A 20,596-nucleotide genomic window follows, 5' to 3' on the forward strand; every position below is an offset into this window, starting at 1 on the left:
CAGTTTGGATCAGAAATTGGCTTGCTGAAAGAAGACAGAGGGTGGTAGTTGATGGGAAATGTTCATCCTGGAGACCAGTTACTAGTGGTGTACCGCAAGGGTCGGTGTTGGGTCCACTGCTGTTTGTCATTTTTATAAAAGACCTGGATGAGGGCGTAGAAGGATGGGTTAGTAAATTTGCAGACGACACTAAGGTCGGTGGAGTTGTGGATAGTGACCAAGGATGCTGTGGGTTGCAGAGAGACATAGATAAGCTGCAGAGCTGGGCTGAGAGGTGGCAAATGGAGTTTTATGCAGACAAGTGTGAGGTGATGCACTTTGGTAGGAGTAACCAGAAGGCAAAGTACAGGGCTAATGGTAAGATTCTTAGTAGTGTAGATGAGCAGAGAGATCTCGGTGTCCATGTACACAGATCCTTGAAAGCTGCCACCCAGGTTGACAGGGCTGTTAAGAAGGCATACAGTGTTTTAGCTTTTATTAATAGAGGGATCGAGTTATGGAACCAAGAGGTTATGCTGCAGCTGTACAAAACTCTGGTGCGGCCGCACTTAGAGTATTGCGTACAGTTCTGGTCACCGCATTATAGGAAGGATGTGGAAGCTTTGGAAAGGGTGCAGAGGAGATTTACTAGGATGTTGCCTGGTATGGAAGGAAGGTCTTACGAGGAAAGGCTGAGGGACTTGAGGCTGTTTTCATTAGAGAGAAGAAGGTTGAGAGGTGACTTAATTGAAACACATAAAATAATCAGAGGGTTAGGTAGGGTGGATAGGGAGAGCCTTTTTCCTAGGACGGTGACAGCGAGCATGAGGGGGCATAGCTTTAAATTGAGGGGTGAAAGATATAGGACAGATGTCCGAGGCAGTTTCTTTACTCAGAGAGTAGTAAGGGAATGGAACGTTTTGCCTGCAACGGTAGTAGATTCGCCAACTTTAGGTACATTTAAGTCATCATTGGATAAGCATATGGACATACATGGAATAGTGTAGGTTAGATGGGCTTGAGATCGGTATGACAGGTTGGCACAACATCGAGGGCCGAAGGGCCTGTACTGTGCTGTAATGTTCTATGTTCTATGTAATCAAAGATTGTGGCCAGGACTGACAGACATAAAATCACTCAGGACAACATAGCATAACTTGAGGTTATCTGGAGGGATGGAGGAAGAATATTCTATCAGCAAATTTTACATCCATTAATTACCACTCAGAAAACACCAGTCCAATGCATACATATGCTTCTTCAGTATCATGAATGCTGATGGCAGTACAATACCACATTGAATAATTCATATTTGATTTATTATTGGGGATCTGGGCGCTCCAATTATTTTCACTTACATGGTAACTTCAAAATTATGTTGAAAGTAGCCTCTGTAAGTGGGTTAGTCATTCAGGACTTAATCTAAGCCAACACTGCAAACCCCTTACAGCTGAAGGCATGCTAACATCAGAAATTATCACCAAAAGTGAGTGTTCACATTATTCTCATGTTGAAAGCATAACAGATAATATGGTCATGATCCCAATGTCTGTGCAAGCTTGCAGTGTGTAAACCAACTAAGGTTCTCCTATATCACAACAGAGGGCAGATTTCAAATGTAGTGCTTAAGGACAAGCCAGAGATGATGAAAGACTCAATATTGATGAATTCCATGCATGTTTGCTTTTACTTACATACAACTGTAAGCCTCACATAGAACAGTGTGTGCATCACACACTCTTGGCACCTTGGTAATTTAGTGTAAATGTAAAAACACATTTTGAAGATGAACAGTTATGGAATATCAAAGTGAGAAGTAAAATAAATCTTTGTGGCAACTGACATAACTCTGAATATCTTGATCACATTTTATCTCCATATAATAATACTGACATCAGAGCATCACGGGATTGCACACTCCAACATTATAACACCTAGGCTCGGTTCGCAATATACAACTGCACCTCCTAGTCGCGAACCATTTCAACTCCCCCTCCCATTCCTTAGATGACATGTCCATCCTGGACCTCCTGCATGCCAGAACGATGCCATCGAAGGTTGCAGGAACAGCAACTCATATTCCGCTTGGGAACCCTGCAGCCCAAAAGGTATCAATTTGGATTTCACAAGCTTCAAAATCCCCCTTCCCCCAACACATCCCAAAACCAGCTCAGCTTGTCCCCGCCTCCCTAACCTGTTCTTCCTCTCACCTATCCCCTCCTCCCACCTCAAGCTGCGCCCCATTTCCTACCTACCAACCTCATCCCGCTCCCTTGACCTGTCCATCCTCCCTGGACTGACCTATCTCCTCTCTACCGTCCCACCTACACTAACCTTTACTGGCTCCATCCCCCCTTCTTTAACTTATCTGTCTCCTCTCCACCTATCTTCTCCTCTATCCATCTCCCATCCATGTCCCCCCCCTCCCTATTTATTTCAGAACCCTCTTCCCCTCCCCCATTTCTGATGAAGCGTCTATGCCCGAAACGTCAGCTTTCCTGCTCGGCCTGCTGTGTTCATCCAGTTCTACACCTTGTTATCTCTTATTACCAGCTAATGCAGTTTTTCTGCTCTCTCAAACTTTTCTAAGTCTTAAAAATGATGTTCTACAATGACTGCCCTGACATTGATCCTTTGTCATTCTGCCAGTTCTCAAATAATTCATCTTTAAATCCGTGACTTAATTATTATCAGGAAACTTTTACAGGGCTCTTCTACTGCCGATTTTGGAGGGCACGTTATTGACCTCTTGACTTTCACTCCTGGAAACACTGGTGTGTTTCTGCCATCAAATTATAAAATCAAAGAATCATAGAATGTTACAACACAGAAAGGAGTCAATTAGCCAATCATGCCTGTGCTGACTCTCAGCAAGATTAACTCAGTAAGTCCAATTCCCTCATCCTTACCCTGCAGTGCGGCAAATTTTCTCTTTACAGGAGCTTATGGGCCCCTCTTTTGAAACCCATGATTTGAAGATGCTTCTAAGCACACTCCCGGGCAGTGAACTCTAAATCCTAACTGTTTGATGTGTGTAAAGGCTTACCTCATGGAAGTTGGCATAGAATCCCTTCAGTGTGGAAGCAGGCCATTTGGCTCAAAAGTCCACGCCAACCCTCCGAAAAGCAACAGACATATTTCCCCTATCCTATTCCTGTAACTCTGTATTTACCATGGCTAATCCACCTAACCTACACAGCCCTGGACACAATGGGCTATTTATCAGGGCAATTCACCTGACTTGCACATCTTTCGACTGTTCGAGGAAACTGGAGCACCCGGTGGAAACTTACACAGACAAAGGGAGAACATGCAAACTCCGCATTGAGGCAGTCGCCCGAGGGTGGAATAGAACCCTGGTCCTTGGTGCTGTGAGGTAGCAGTGCTAACCACCGAGCCACCACGCCACCCCTATAACACACAGACACAGGGAGAACATGCAAACTCCACATAGAGACAGTGGCCCGAGGGTGGAATCAAACCCAGGTCCGTGGGGCAGTGAGGAAGCAGTGCTATCCACTGAGCCACCGTGATGTACTATTGTGATGACTGTAAATCAGTGTCCTCTGTTTCATAGTCCATCTGCTAACAGGACCTTTCTCCCTTTATACTCAATCTGGACCCCTCATGCTTTCAAATTTCCATATCAGATGTCCTCTTAAAGGACAATGTCCCCAGTGTCTTCAATCTACCCACAACGCTTTTCTTTGGTCTTAGGATGAGGTGTCATTGGCAGGACCAGCATTTATTGCCATCTCAGGTTGCCCTGAAGCAAGTGACAGTGAGTTGTTTTCCTGAACTGGTGCAGTTCATGTCACAAAGGAACACCCACAATGCTGTTAGTGCGGGAGTTCCAGGATTTTGACCCAGTAACAGTGAACAAATACCGATATGGTTGCAAGTCAGTGCACATCAGGAGGGAGGGCACAGGCAATGGTGCGCCTATGTATCTGCTGACTTAGACCTTCTAGGTGGCAAAAGTTGTAGCTTTAGAGCACTAGTGCATTGCTGCAAAGCACTGCTGCCACTGTATGCCAGTCATCAAGGGAGTGAATGTTTAAGGTGGTGGATGGTAGACTGCTTCATTTTGCACGGCCCTAAGCTGTCTGTTGCTGGAACTTCACTCATTAGGGCAGTTTTCTGTCACACTCCTGACTTGTGTAAACATTAGGTTTTGGCGAATCAGGAGTTAAGTTACTGACCATAGAATCCCCACCCACTGATGTGCTCTCGAAGTCACAGTATTCATATAACTAGCCCAGTTCAGTTTCTGGACAATCGTCACATCCAGGATGTTAATCACAGGCATTAATTAATGGTAATGCCACTGGAAATCAAGTGGAGATGCTTAGATTATTTGAGGAACCACAGCACTCCATCGACACCCAACTTTAAGCAGCTAGATATGTTCTAAGTTCATCCCTTTTAACAAGGTCGTAGACATACACACAATGGAGTATGTTCTCAGTGTCAAGATGGAACCACGTCCTCACAAGAAAATTGTTTCTTCTGCAATAATAAGCTGCGGCTGGACACCATTAACTTGATGAGTGATCCATTCTGCTCCTCCTAATATGTTCCCATGAACTTGTGAGACATGACCTGCTCCCTCTTAAACAGTACTTACGAACTGTACAAAATTCTGACTGCGTTTTGCAACATGTTGTTCAGACTATTTTTTTGTCATTTGTCCTTTTCATGAGGATTGCAACATATTTTGAGCTGAATTTAAAACTGTTTTATAAAGTTTGCATTCTGAAGAGTGAAAACCTCAGTATTTGTTACATTGAAGACTAGAGGAGTGCATTCTTGTTCTGGTCCCACTGCTCCGCAGATCACTACGAAATAAAAATGTACTTCCCAGTTGTTAAGATGGCCAATTAATTATATCTTAACTATATCAAGTTTAAATGATAAACAGCTATCAACTAGGTTTCTTCAATAAATCCAAAAGTATTGGTTTATTATTAAAGCGACGTATACTCACTGATGTTGCAGTGGTTATTAATATGTCAGTAATACAGAAATATAAATACCTATCATTCTAAATAATCCAAATCATGCACACTGCAAAGATACAAGTAAAACAAAATAGATTTTTCTCTCTGCAGAAGTTCATGCCATTAAAACAGCAAAATATTTCTCATCTTTATTTTGAAGGGAATGGAAAAACAGGGAGATCGAGCTAAAACTATAGAAGGTACTAATTAGACCATAGCTAGAATTCTGTGAATAGTCTCGGCCCCCTAATCTCAAGAAAGATATACTGGCATTGGAGGCAGAACAGAGAAGGTTCAGCGGCTGCTACCAGGTTTGGAGGGATTTTCTTGTGAGGAAAGGTTCACTTGCTTGGGCTTATACTTATCGGAGTTTAGAAGAATTAGGCAAGACTTTATTGAAACATATGGATTCTTAGGGGACTTAACGTTGCTGAAACGTGGTTTCTGCTTGTGGGAGTGTCCAGGACCAGAGGGTATCATCTCAGAGTAAGGCGTTTCCTATTTAAAATAGTGATGAGGTTTTTTTTTCCTTCTCTCAGAGAGTAGTCAGTCTGTGGAATTCTTTATCACAGAGGGCTGTACAGACTGCTTTGTGAAGTACATTCAACGCTGCGATGGACAGATTTCTGACCATTATGGGAATCAAAGGTTATGAGGAAAAGGCAGGAAAGTGAAATTGAGGATTATCAGATCAGCCATAATATCACCAAATATGGAACAGACTCAGCGGACCAAATGATCGACTTCTTGTGGTCTAATTTAGGGTTAAGCTTGTAAATCCTGTTTTGTTCCTGCAGAATCCTTTAGACTTCGCAAGTAACCTTATTACTTCTTTTTGCTCTTCTGCCCCTAAAGATGAAAGCATAGTATCTAACCTCCCAAATAGTCAGTTATGAGAAAAATGGATAATAGGCGTTCAGTTTGGTAACTGTCTCAGCCTCCTCCTGCCTCATCCTTACAGTCTCTTTTGTTATCTATTGTCCTTACTACCTGATATACCAGTACTTGCCTTTCTTCCTCTTCACTATTGCTTCGACACATTTATGTGATAACAGCAGAAATGTTTTCGCATGATCTAGGGTCTCAATCAAATAATTTACTTTTGTTAGATATGGGGTCTGTAATGTGTGTTCTTTACAAGTTGTGTTATGGTGACCGCACAAAAACTGCTTTGTTTCTTTTCAATTTATAAAGAGGTATTTTGGGATCAATGGGATTATGCTTCTACAGTGTGTTTAAAAAATCTTTGAACTTATAAATAGTTTAGGTTATTCTATTTTTATCTTCACTTCTTTTGTTAATAAACTGTCATTTTATTGCTAAAACAAGATCTCCAGCATCGCAAGCTTATGTTAGGTGAGACACGACTTCACTAAAACCAAAGTAAATAAAATTATAAAATGTGAGGCTGGATGAACACAGCAGGCCAAGCAGCATCTCAGGAGCACAAAAGCTGACGTTTCGGGCCTAGACCCTTCATCAGAGAGGGGGATGGGGGGAGGGAACTGGAATAAATAGGGAGAGAGGGGGAGGCGGACCGAAGATGGAGAGTAAAGAAGATAGGTGGAGAGGGTGTAGGTGGGGAGGTAGGGAGGGGATAGGTCAGTCCAGGGAAGACGGACAGGTCAAGGAGGTGGGATGAGGTTAGTAGGTAGCTGGGGGTGCGGCTTGGGGTGGGAGGAAGGGATGGGTGAGAGGAAGAACCGGTTAGGGAGGCAGAGACAGGTTGGACTGGTTTTGGGATGCAGTGGGTGGGGGGGGAAGAGCTGGGCTGGTTGTGTGGTGCAGTGGGGGGAGGGGATGAACTGGGCTGGTTTAGGGATGCAGTGGGGGAAGGGGAGATTTTGAAACTGGTGAAGTCCACATTGATACCATATGGCTGCAGGGTTCCCAGGCGGAATATGAGTTGCTGTTCCTGCAACCTTCGGGTGGCATCATTGTGGCAGTGCAGGAGGCCCATGATGGACATGTCATCAAGAGAATGGGAGGGGGAGTGGAAATGGTTTGCGACTGGGAGGTGCAGTTGTTTGTTGCGAACTGAGCGGAGGTGTTCTGCAAAGCGGTCCCCAAGCCTCCGCTTGGTTTCCCCAATGTAGAAGAAGCCGCACCGGGTACAGTGGATGCAGTATACCACATTCACAGCAACTCATATTCCGCCTGGGAACCCTGCAGCCATATGGTATCAATGTGGACTTCACCAGTTTCAAAATCTCCCCTTCCCCTACTGCATCCCTAAACCAGCCCAGTTCATCCCCTCCCCCCACTGCACCACACAACCAGCCCAGCTTTTCCCCCCCACCCACTGCATCCCAAAACCAGTCCAACCTGTCTCTGCCTCCCTAACCGGTTCTTCCTCTCACCCATCCCTTCCTCCCACCCCAAGCCGCACCCCCAGCTACCTACTAACCTCATCCCACCTCCTTGACCTGTCCGTCTTCCCTGGACTGACCTATCCCCTCCCTACCTCCCCACCTACACTCTCTCCACCTATCTTCTTTACTCTCCATCTTCGGTCCGCCTCCCCCTCTCTCCCTATTTATTCCAGTTCCCTCCCCCCATCCCCCTCTCTGATGAAGGGTCTAGGCCCGAAACGTCAGCTTTTGTGCTCCTGAGATGCTGCTTGGCCTGCTGTGTTCATCCAGCCTCACATTTTATTATCTTGGAATCTCCAGCATCTGCAGTTCCCATTATCTCTAAATAAAATTATGATCTATTCAGCTAGGTTGCTGCCTGGGATCTGACTAGTCCAGTAGTAACTTGGCTAAAGTCCAAACACTTTAGATGTTTTAACTACCCTGTATGGGCCGGTAAGCTGCACTTTCAATGGTTCACCTTGTAAAGGCACTTACATTAATACCTTATCCCCAGCTGAAATATTTGGTATTTGGCCATACTTGTCAACCTGTTATTTCTTGATTGTGTGTAATGCTCTAAGGTGTCCTTGCGCTATTTTGGAGAATCCTGTATGCTCTTCCCAAAACATGGATATGTCATCTAGCATAGATAAACCACCCCCCAGCTCTAAAGATGTTTCTTTGATCAGTTTGAGGTTCCTTATGTCGATAAACTAACTTAAATAATATAAAACTAGTATACCCATTTTGAGAGTCCTATGGAGTCCAGATAGGTGGAGATGAGTTCAGTGGGGCAGGAGCAGGCAGAGACAACAGGTTGGCCAAAGCAGGCGGGTTTGTGGATTTTGGGAAGGAGATAGAAGCGGGCAGTAGAACCAAACTCATCTCCATCTATCTGGACTCCATTTTCTCCCCCTTGGTCCAGGAACTCCCCACCTCCGTCCGTGACACCACCCACGCCCTCCACCTTCTCCAGAACTTCCAATTCCCTGGACCCCAACATCTCATTTTCACCATGGACGTCCAGTCCCTACACACCTGCATTCCTCATGCAAATGGCCTCAAGGCCCGACCAGTCCCCTTCCAACAATACCCTCATCTGCCTATCCAAACTCGTTCTCGACCTCAACAATTTCTCTTTCGATTCCTCCCAGTTCCTACAGACAAAGCGGGTGGGCATGGGTACCCACATGAGCCCAAACTATGACTGCCTCTTTGTAGGTTACGTGGAACAGTCTCCTCTTCTGCACCACACCCGGCACCTTCCCCTGCAACCGCAGGAAGTGCTACACTTGCCCCCACACCTCCTCCCTCACCCCCCGTCCCAGGCCCCAAGATGACTTTCCATATTAAGCAGATGTTCACCTGCACATCTGCCAATGTAGTATATTGTATCCACTGTACCCGGTGTGGCTTCCTCTACATTGGGGAAACCAAGTGGAGGCTTGGGGATCACTTTGCAGAACACCTCCGCTCTGTTCACAATAAACAACTGCACCTCCCAGTCGTGAACCATTTTAACTCCCCCTCCCATTCCTTAGATGACATGTCCATCATGGGCCTCTTGCAGTGCCACAATCATGCCACCTGAAAGTTGCAGGAACAGCAACTCACATTCCGCTTGGGAACCCTGCAGCCCAATGGTAGCAATGTGGACTTCACAAGCTTCAAAATCTCCGCCTCCTCCAGTGCATCTTAAAACCAGCCCAGCTCGTCCCCTCCCCTCAGTGCATCACAAAACCAGCCCAGCTCGACCCCGCCTCCCTAGCCTGTTCTTCCTCTCCTCCCCTCCTCCCACCTCAAGCCGCACCTCCATTTCCCACCTACCAACCTCATCCCGCCTCCTTGACCTGTCCGTCCTCCCCACCTATACTCTCTGCTCCACCTATCTTCTCCTCTATCCATCTTTGGTCCGCCTCCCCCTCTCTCCCTATTTATTTCAGAACCCTCTCCCCATCCCCCTCTCTGAAGAAGGGTCTAGGCCCGAAACATCAGCTTTTGTGCTCCTGAGATGCTGCTTGGCCTGCTGTGTTCATCCAGTTCCACACTTTGTTATCAGGGAATTAGAGGAGCCAATCTGATTACATCTTGTGGTTTTCCCACAAACTGGCACATTTACCAAATTGTACCAAATTTTGGGGAAGTCCTGGCCAATAAAAATGTTGACTTACATGTGCATGAGTCTGCCAGATTATTAGATGTCCAGAGCTCTGTCTGAAGACAGCATGCTGCCCACTCAGATGAATTGCTATTTCTTTTAACATAGCATGCTCATTTTTCAATGTAATTTTTCAAGCCGTAAAATCACACAGCACTTGAATAGCTTCACTGAAATGCTGGACACAAAATATACTTCACTCCCTTTTAACAACTTGTTCAAATAATATTGCAGTCGTCCAAATTTCTGTTCTTGTACAGAAATAACTGTGCTGAGTGCATTCAGTTCTTTATAAAATCTATCTGAAAAGAGATCAGTTGGAAGACCAGAGTAAAATAATCATAAAAATCCTTACTGATATTAGCAGTAATGCTTTGCTGAGTAGCTTTTTTAATGAATTAGCAACAATTGCACGTTAAAATTTCCAAACAGCTTTTCTTTGTGATGTGTGCATTGTGTTGTCCGCCGTTCTAACTCATTCATCTGCTAGAACAACATATTCACTCGTTCCAACTGACAATCTTCATCTTTGACCACTCAAGCTCAGAATCTCAAATTCCATTTTCTTCTCCCTTCATTGCTCTCCAGTGGCTTTGACCACTGTTTCTCAATAAGTAATGACCTCTAGAGAAAATCATTAGCCCAGCCAATGGAGCATATTCCAGGATGCTATTTAAGCTTCCACCCAACAAGTTTCAAGCTTGGCTTGCTGCAATATTCCAGTGAAGCTCAAAGTTCTAGTTTGGAGGGGAGGGCGGCGCGGAAGCGGGGAGCGAATTTGCTGGTGGAGACTGTCAATTAATAGACATTAATTTACTTGGACTTTGAAAGTCTCGAATGTCATCCCAAATCGAAATATTTTAGACAGAAATAAAATATATGGAATTAGTTGTAGAGCTGGATGAACACAGCAGGCCAAGCAGCATCAGAGGAGCAAGAAGGCTGATGTTTTGGGCCTAGACCCTTCTTCAGAAGGATCTAGGCCCAAAACAGCGGCCTTCCTGCTCCTCTGATGCTGCTTGGCCTGCTGTGTTCATCCAGCTCTACACCTTGTTATCTCAGATTCTCCAGCATCTGTAGTTTGTTCTATCTCTGGAATTAATTGTAATTTATTCAAAAATTACATTCAAGGTAACACATGGACAACATTGTTTGAGGTCAGTGAATATTTTCTCAGTGCCCAAAAATTCATATTATTCAGAAATAAAACACCAGACACTACTCTGAATAACACAGCACTGTGGTCAATGGGTGGGAAAGCATGAGGCACAATCAAGAGTCTGTCAGCAAAGGTTGCTCAGTGATTATAGATGCCATCTAATGAACCTGCTCAAAAGGCGTTATTATACAACTCTGGAGGAGTGGAACTTGATCCTGGGTCTCCAAGCTCAGAAGGTAGGCACTACTACTGTGTCATAACAGTTTGAATGAAGTTGTATTCAATTAGGTGGATCAAGTATTAGGATGCTCATGAGATTGTTGACTGTCAATTGAAACCACAAGCTCCAGACATGTGTACAGGATACAGAGAAGAAAAGGTGAAAAATTGACCTTGTGTCCTCCTAACCTTGCAAAATGGCATATAGATCATATCTGGTTTCAACAGTGAAAGGACACAAGAAAACAGAATCCCAGGACAGAAAGCTGAGAAGCATAGGTAAAACTAAGGCAGGATATCCAAATCACAAACACAGAGAAATAACCAATAAGCAAAGTCCAGGTTAATGCTTTGATATTTCCCTTTGTCAGCCTCTTTCAAAGAAGATTGTACATTCAGTTCAAGGGTGACCAAAAGCCACCACCATCGGCTGAAACCAGAGAGCAAACTACAACTCCCAACATACACCAGAATACCCAGAATACTGTACAGCCTCAGGCCTATGTCAATTTTGAGTTTAACCACAACAAAACTAAGTCCCAACGGCAGTCTTGAGGCTATCTCTGTGTGCATACACACTTCAGAGTCAACAAAATATTAACAATGGACAAGACTGATAATTTACAAAGAAGCTAGTATCCCTTTAAGCCTCACCCCAGACTCATATGTGAATAATAACTGAGGGATGATGGCAGCAAAGCCAGAAGTTATTGGTAGAATTTTGTTCAGTGAAAACATGTAGCTTTTATTGAAGGTAACTACAGAAGCAACCTAATTATAGTCAATGGGTTATCATTTCTACGTCAATATCAAGTCACATGTACGTATTTCAGATTATTTTACTCTGGTATTGCTTTAGTCATGTATTTTTATGTCACACAAAGTTCTGAGATCAATTCAGACTGATTGAGGGGAAGGCAAGATAAAGGACTGTCTTTTGGCTTCAATTTCACTAGTTATTATACTTTCACGCCAAACACTATTACATATGGTAATCTTTGATACACCAGTGTTCTCGACACAGGCAGCTGCCATGGCGCTGACTGAGACACAAATCATTACCTTAGGGTACAACACTTAAATTTTACATAGAAACAGAGAAAATAGGTGCAGGAGGTGGTCATTCAGCCCTTTGGGCCTGCACCACCATTCAATAAGATCATGGCTTATCATGCAATTTCAGTATCCTACTCCCGCTTTCACTCCATTACCCCTTGATCCCTTTAGCTGCAAGGGCCATGTCCAGCTCCCTCTTGAAGATATCTAATGAAATGGCCCCAACAGCTTTCTGTGGGAGAGAATTCCACAGGTTCATGACTCTCTGAATGAAGAAATTCTTCCTCATCTGAGTCCTGAATGGCTCACCCATTATTCTTAGACTGAGGCCCCTAGTTCTGGACTTCCCCAACATCGGGAACATGCTTCCTAATCTAGCCTGTCCAGCCCCATCAGAATTTTATATGTTTCTATGAGATGACCTCCTCATTCTTCCGAATTCCAGTGAGTACAAGCCCAGTCTGGTGACTCTTCACTGGACTCCCTCAACAGCAAGAATGTTCTTCCTCAAACTAGGATACTAAAACTGCACATAATACTTAAGGTGTAGCCTCACCATGGCAGTGTATAACTGCAGCAAGTCACCCCTACTCCTGTACTCAAATCCTCTCACTATGAAGGCCAGCATGCCATTAGCTTTCCTCATCGCCTGCTACACCTGCATGCCAATCTTCAGCAACTGTTACACCATGACACCCAGGTCTTGTCACACCTCAACTTTCCTAAACTGCCACCACCCAGATAATAATCTGCCTTCATGTTTTTTGCTACCAAAGTAGAAACCTCACATTTACCCACATTATTCGGTTTTTGCCAAATATTTGCCCACTCAACCAGTCTGTCCAAGACACACCACAGCCTCTCAGCATCCTCCTCACAGCACACACTGCCACCCAGCTTAGTGTCGTCTGTAAATTTGGAGATATTGCATCCAAATCCTTCATCCATATCGTTAATGCATATTGTAAACAGCTGAGGTCCCAGCACTGAACTTTGCAGTTCTCCACTTGTCACTATCTGCCACTCTTCCCTGTTTTACTCTTGCACAAGATAGGGATGTACAATTGTTGAAGTTCATCCATGTGTTCTTTAAATGTTTGCCATTGCCTGTCCACTGTCAATCCCTTAAGCATCCTTGGCCAGTTTATCCTGGCCATTGCATGGCTCATACCATCAAAGTTAGCTTCCTTTAAGTTCAGGACCCTGTTGTCAGATTTAACTATGTCCCTCTCCATCTTAATGAAAAATTCTACCATATTATGGTCACTCTTCCCCAAAGGATCTCATACTACAAGGTTGCTAACTAATCCCCTCTCATTACACAGTACCCAGTTGAGAATGGCCTGCTCTCTAGTTTGTCTCTCAACATGTTGGTAGAAAAAAACACTCCTCGAACATTCTAGAAAAGGTTTCTTTTAATCCAGGCAGAAATGGCCTTTCTTATATCAACAGCAGGCACAATGCCTATCCAGGTAAAAGCCAACAGGTCTGCAACACGATCAAACAAGTGCTGTGTCTCACATTCCCATACAAAGGCAGAAGTAAAATGAAATGTACTCCATGATACCACATCAACATATGTGAAGCAGTGGAAGAAGCTAACTGTTTCGAGATGAAGATCACCATGATGGGATCCAGATTGAAGTCAAGCAGCCTGCTTTTACGAATTATGAAAGAGATTCAATTGAGAAAGCTACGAATGCACTAAGAGCTCCTCACAGTAAAGTCCAGTAGACTGCAAGATGGCTATCAATTGCTACAGATTACAACTTTTCCACAATATCCACATACAGTCATACAGCATGGTAACAGACTCTTTCGTCCAAACAGTCCATGCCGAACATTAGTCCAAATTAAATTAGTCCAACCTGCCTGCTCATGGCCCACATCCTTCCTAACTTTTCCTATTCATATACTTACCCAAATGTCTTTTAAACTTTGTAATTGTACCCACATCCTCCATTTCCTCAGGAAATTCATTCCAAACGTGAGCCACCCTCTGTGTAAAAGATTTGCCCCTCATATCTTTTTAAGTCACGCTCTTCTAACCTTAAAAATATGTCCCCTTGTCTTGAAATCCCCCATCCTACTGAAAAGATAACTGCCATTAATCCTATCTATACCCCTCATTATTTTATAAGCTTCTTTCAGGTCATCTCTCAACCGCCTATGCTCCAGTGAAAGAAGTCCCAGCCTATACAGTCTTTCTTTATAATTCAAATCTTCCATACCCAGCCACATCAATACAGGGAATGTCTGGTAACATATGAAGGGCTCCAGAGCTCAGCAAAGAAAAGAGAAGTGCACCAAAAACACTGACTGAAGTAATCAGGTAGAGGGGTGATTGGGTCTCCAGGAAGAACACAACCGGAGTTCCAGACACCTTGGTAAATATGAAAGTCATTAACGTTGGATATCAAAGCCACAGTACAGGAGCATAACAAAACTACTGAACCACTTGTCAAGAGCAAGATCAGCTGATGCTATACCACCTGAACTCAGCAGCACTGGAAATGAACATTCCTGTAACATCTGCAGAAACATCTCTGTCACTGGAAATACCCAGGTTTGTGATCAGCGCGAGCACATTACCAACAATTCTGACTGCAGCAACTGTTGAGGTATTTCCTTTCTCAGCATCAAGGGAACTGTATTTACTCCCGTTACCCTCGTGAAGCTGCAGGTCCTGACCAAACACGTCAATCCTGAATCCGAGTGGTTGCAAAACTAGAATATCAAAAAATGAAATCAATATCCACAAAGATCTTCTCAGACTAGCAGCTGAAACAGAAATGCTGTGATTAAAAGAATGTAGTCTATTAGTCATTTCACCAAGGTATCTGGCCAAGTGAGCACAGTGTTTGGCTGTAGCATTGTCATAATGTCACGACAGCAGTAATCCAGAAACCTTAATGGTTCTTGGGAAATGAGCTTGAATCTCTCCATGGCAAATGGTGAAATTGAATTCAATTAATAAATATGGAATTAAAAATGATGCCATTTTAAAGGTGACCATGTAACCATTGTCAATTCTTATAAAAACAACACTTGGTTTACTACGAGATAGTAGGTGCTGCCGATGCTGGAGTCTGAGATAACAGTGTGAAGCTGCAGGAACACACCAGGCCAGGCAGCATCAGAGGAGCAGGGAAGCTGACGTTTCAGGTCAGGACCCTTCTTCAGAAATATCAGCCTTCCTACTCCTCTGATGCTGCCTGGCCTGCTGTGTTCTTCCAGCTCCATACCTTGTTATCTGGTTTACTATATCTGGTTAATTAATACCCTTTAGGGAAAAGGGCAGCCTCACCTGGTCTAGCTTACATTTGACTTGAAACCCACGGAAACGTGAGAGTGGCTCTGACCTGCTCACCAGCATGGCCCAAATGGCCCAGTAAGTGACTCACTTCAAGGGCAATACAGGGATGGGCAACAATTGATGGCCCAGCATTGATATCCACTTCCCACGAACAAATTAACAAGAAGACTGCCTGCTTAATCTGCTGGTGAATGCTTGAACTGCTGAATGTAACCTGCTCTTCCCATGGTGAGGATAAGTCACAGCGGCTATGAGAGAGCAACAGCAAAGCGTTCAAGATTCCCAGTGCGGTCAAACGGGATTGTGTCTTGCTGTGGCACTCTCTGGCACATTCTTCCCTATGCTGCTAACATGTACCTTCAGGACATCTAGAGGGCGCCTGCTCACATAGCAGAACCATTGGGAAGCTGTTCAACCTCTCTCACTCTTGATCGAAGACAAAGGATGGCGAACTCCTCATATGAGAGTTGTTCCATACTGACAACCCATACCGACAAACACGTTCAGCGGGAAAGAAACTCACTCACTCATGCTGGTCAAATGTTAGGTTTGCGCATCATACAAACATGCAAACAAGGATCAAGAATAGGCCACTCGGCCCTTCCAGTCTGCTCAACAATTCATAAGGTCTGAACTGATCTAATTTTAGCCTCAACTCTACATCCCTGTATATCTACATTTGCCTTAAAAATGTTGCCTTTGGAAGGAAATTGCAAAAAGACTCAACCCTTACAGAAAAAGTGTTTCTTCATCGCTGTTTTAAAGGGACACCCCTATGATCCCTAGTTCCAGATTCTCCATCAAGGGGAATCAACCTTTCAACTGGTCAAGTCCCCTCAAGTTCCCATATTGTTTCAATTAAATCACTTCTGACTCTTAAAACCCAGATGATACAAGCCTGGCTGTCTAGCCTTTCCTCGGTCCAGGTATAATTCAGATAAAACATCTCTGAACTGTTTATAACAAAGTAACGTCCTTCCATAAGTAAGGTGACCAGTAGTGTATGCAGTACTCCAAATGCAGTCTCACTGATGCCCCGTCTAACTGAAGCATAACCTTGAGGTGCAATCAAATAGCTTTCCTGATTATTTGCCCTATCTGCATATTAACCTTCTGCAACTCACGCACTGGGACAATCAAAATACTTAGGAGTTACTGTTAGCCAGAAATTTAACAAGACTCGCCATGTAAATACAGTGGCTACAAGAGCAGGTCAGAGGCTAGGAAGGCTACTTTGGATAATTCACCTCCTGACTTCCCAAAGCCTGGATGTGAGTTTGCTTGCTGAGCTGGCAAGCCCAGTGAGCAAACTCACATCCAGAACCTCAACCTGAGCTACAAATCTTCTCAAAACTCGCTAGTTCCCAAAGCCTGTCTACCATCTATAAGGCACAAGTCAGGAGTGTGATGGATTATTCCCTCCATCACCAACACTCAGTAGCAGCAGTGTGTACTGCAGAAATTCACCAAAGATCCTTAGATAGCACCTTCCAAACTGATGATCACCTCCATTGAGAAGGACATGGCCAGTAGATATATGGAACCTCTACCCCTTGCAAGTTCCCCTCCAAGCCACTTACCATTTTGACTTGGAAATATATCGGCATTCCTTCACTGCCCTCGTTCAAATCCTGGAATTACCTCCCTAATAGCATTGTGGGTCAACCTACAGCGGCTCATCACCACTTTCTCAAGTGTAACCAGGGATTGCAACAAACTGATGTTAGCCAGCCAGTGATGCTTGTATTCCACAGGTGAATAAATAATACAAAACACCCAGAACTCTCTGCATCTCAGAGCTCTTCAGCCTTTCACCATTTGGATAATAAGCTTCTTTCCTATCTTTTCTGCGAAAATAGAGAATTTCACACTTTTCCACACTGTACTCCATTTGTCAGATCTTTGTCTACTCATTGAACCAATCTATATAGCTTGTAGGCTCTTATGTCCTCCATACAACTCACTTTCCTACCTTAAGGCTGACACCAAGACGACAAACGTCATGGTCGCAGATGTTGATTTGCCACACTGTATCAGCACTGACAATGTGACCCTGGGCACTTCTGGTAGCTTCACATACCGAGACTCCACAATCACCGGCAAAGTGGCCTTTGTGCTGAAATCAGCAAATGGATTACCAAAGTTGCAGCTTCATTGTCTCAGCTGCATAACAGAGTGTGAAACTACAGCGCCATGACTGAGGATGCCACACTGTATTTTGACCAAGCTTGTGCCCTGCAGTGCATTCCTCTGCAGTGCTGAAATCTGGATAACGTAGGCTCAGCAGGAGACAAGGCTAAACGGTTTCCATTTTCACTGTCTCAGACAGATCTTCAGCACCTCTGGACAGAATAAGGCTACTGGTTCTGGGTTCCTGGAGTGCACTATACTCGTTGTTAAACTAACAGCGTCTGCGTTGGCTCAGCCACATTCAATAACAGATGTTGGCCAAAAACCCAAAGATCTCTAATACAGTCAACTGGGCTATGACCTCCTAAGCATCCACACCTCCACTGCAAGGATTCTGGTAAATAAGATATAAAGTTGGCAGAGACTGGCATTGGGAGAGAGTCATTGATCACTCCAACATCTGGAAGATGAGTGTTTGGAAAGATATCAGAGGTGGCAAGCAGAAATAAAAAGTTCTACTGTTTAAGGGGAGCCCAGAGAAAACAGAGGGCAGGCATTCATGCACTCTCTCAACTCACCATCTCCCTCTGCAACAATGCCTGCCATTCCACAGCATGCCTCCAGCAGGGAACAGTCAACACAGTGTTGACCACCCATCTCAACACACTGCTGGAGTATCGTCTGCACTTCTTGTTACCATATCATAGGGGGAATATGCTGGCAGTGGAGACAATGCAGAGGAGATTTACCAGGATGTTACCTGGGCTGAAGAGTTTCAGTTATGGAGAGAGATTGGACAGACTGGAGTTGTTTTCCTTCCAGCAGAGAAGATTGGGGGGAAGGTGGGGCAAGAGACTTGATTGAGATGTATAAAATTATGAGGGGTATAGATTGGACAATCAGGAAGAAACTTTTTCCCTTGATGGAGGGAATCAGTGACCGGGGGATATAGATTTCAAGGCAAGGGGTTTAGAGGAAACGTGAAGAAAACCGTTTTCATCCGGAGGATTGTGGGAATCTGGAAATTGGTCTGTAAGGGTGGGATAGGGAGAAACCCTCATAACATCGAAGTATTTAGATGTGCCCGTGCAATGTCAAAACATACAACGTGATAACCAAGTGCTGGAAAATGAGATTGGAATAGTTAGGTGGTTGTTTTTGACCAGCGTAGGCACAATGAACTGAAGGGCCTTTTTCTGAGTTTTGGATCTCTATAAATAGCACATCTTATGACACAGAAGGTTGCCATTGTACCATCATTGGTAAAACGCCAGCCCCGGGGCCAGAAAGTTGTAGTTTCAAATCTCATTCTCCAGATGAGGTTTTTCTGATAAAGGGTCTAGGCCCGAAACGTCAGCTTGTGTGCTCCTAAGATGCTGCTTGGCCTGCTGCGTTCATCCAGCCCCACACTTTATTATCTTGGATTCTCCAGCATCTGCAGTTCCCATTATTTCCAGATGAGGTTGTTGACTTGCTTGGCGAACTGGCTTGTTTTCGTTCAGATGTTTCGTCACCATGCTAGGTAATATCATCAGTGAGGCCTCCAATGAAGCCTTCATCAGAGGTTCCACTGACAATGTTACCTAGCATGGTAACAAAATGTCTGAACGAATATAAGCCAGCTCAACAAGCAAGTCAAAAACCTCACCCACAGCCCAAACTACAATTCTATTCAAAAACCTTAAACCCATTCTACAGGTTTAAACACATAATGCAGGTTGACACTACAAGACTGCTGCCCTCTCAGAGGGAATATCAAACTGAGGCCCCAGGTGGCAGAAGAGGGGAGATTTTCCTGCTGTACTGGCTAGCAAGTGCTCCTAAATCAACATCACAAAAGCAGATTATCTGATCAACATCAAGTTGCCGTTTTTGGGAGCTTCTTGTGCACAAACTGACTACCACATTTCTACAACACAACAGTGACAACAGTTCAAAACACTTCACTGGCTGAAAAGCATTTTGAGACGTCCCGAGGTTGAAAGAATCATCACCATCAATGGAAGTCTGGTGGTTGGATATAAAAAAAATTCAATGTTACTATTACAAAGGTTTATTTCAACTTTAATACACTAACGTGCCAAGATATACCAGACAACCTGGTTGTTATTACCTACAAAAATGCAAAATACTGTAGATGTTGGAAATCTGACAAACTCTAGAACAAAGAACAAAGAAATTTACAGCATCAACAGGCCCTTCAGCCCTCCAAGCCTAAGCCGATCCAGATCCTCTATCTAAACCTGTCATCTATTTTCCAAGGATCTGTATCCCTCTGTTCCCTGCTCATTCATGTATCTGACTAGATACATCTTAAATAGTGCTATCGTGCCCGCCTCCACCACCTCCGCTGGCAATGTGTTCCAGGCACCCACCACCCTCTGTGTAAAGAACTTTACATGCATATCTGCCTTAAACATTTCCCCTCTCATCTTGAAATCCTGATCTCTAGTAATTGAGTCCCCCACTCTGAGAAAAAGCTTCTTGCTATCCACCCTGTCTATACCTCTCATGATTTGTAGACCTCAATCAGGTCTCCCCTCAACCACCGTCTTTCTAATCTAAGTAATGCTAATCTACTCAACTTCTCTTCATAGCTAGCACCCTCCATATCAGGAAACATCCTGGTCAACCTCCTATGCACCCTCTCCAAAGCATCCACATCCTTTTGGTAATGTGGTGACTAGAACTGCATGCAGTATTCCAAATGTGGTCGAACCAAAGTCCTATACAGCTGTAACATGACCTGCCAACTCTTGTACTCAATACCCCGTCCGTTGAATGAAAGTATGCCATATGCCTTCTCGACCACTCTATTGACTTGCATTGCCACCTTCAGGGTACAATGGGCCTGAACACCCAGATCTCTCAGTACAAAAATTTTCCCCAGGGCTTTTCCATTTGCCATAAAGTTCGTTCTTGAATTGGATCTTCAAAAATACATCACCTTGCATTTGCCCGGATTGATTTCCTTCTGCCATTTCTTCACCCAACTCTCCAATCTATCTAAATTCTGCTGCATTCGCCGACAGTCCCTATCACTATCTGCTAGTCCACCAATCTTAGTGTCATTTGCAAAGTGTGTCTAGGATCTATTGCAATGTCATCAAGCTGAAACATTACTTCTGCTCCTCTCCACAGATGCTGCCCGGCCAACTAAGGATTCGCAGCTTTTTTTTATTCCTGGTCATTATCATGGCTACCATCATCCCCACATTGCACGGT

The 20,596-nt window shown here is 44.1% G+C and overlaps 1 protein-coding gene across 4 annotated transcripts in view; it reads right to left on the bottom strand.

Annotated features, from left to right (window-relative positions):
• The window catches only part of rabgap1l (RAB GTPase activating protein 1-like), a 444,915-nt gene that overhangs the window by 233,854 nt on the left and 190,465 nt on the right, over nucleotides 1-20,596 (bottom strand). The window lies entirely within an intron of this gene.

Source organism: Stegostoma tigrinum, chromosome 8 (assembly GCF_030684315.1).
Source record: "Stegostoma tigrinum isolate sSteTig4 chromosome 8, sSteTig4.hap1, whole genome shotgun sequence".
NCBI classification, from domain to species: domain Eukaryota; kingdom Metazoa; phylum Chordata; class Chondrichthyes; order Orectolobiformes; family Stegostomatidae; genus Stegostoma; species Stegostoma tigrinum.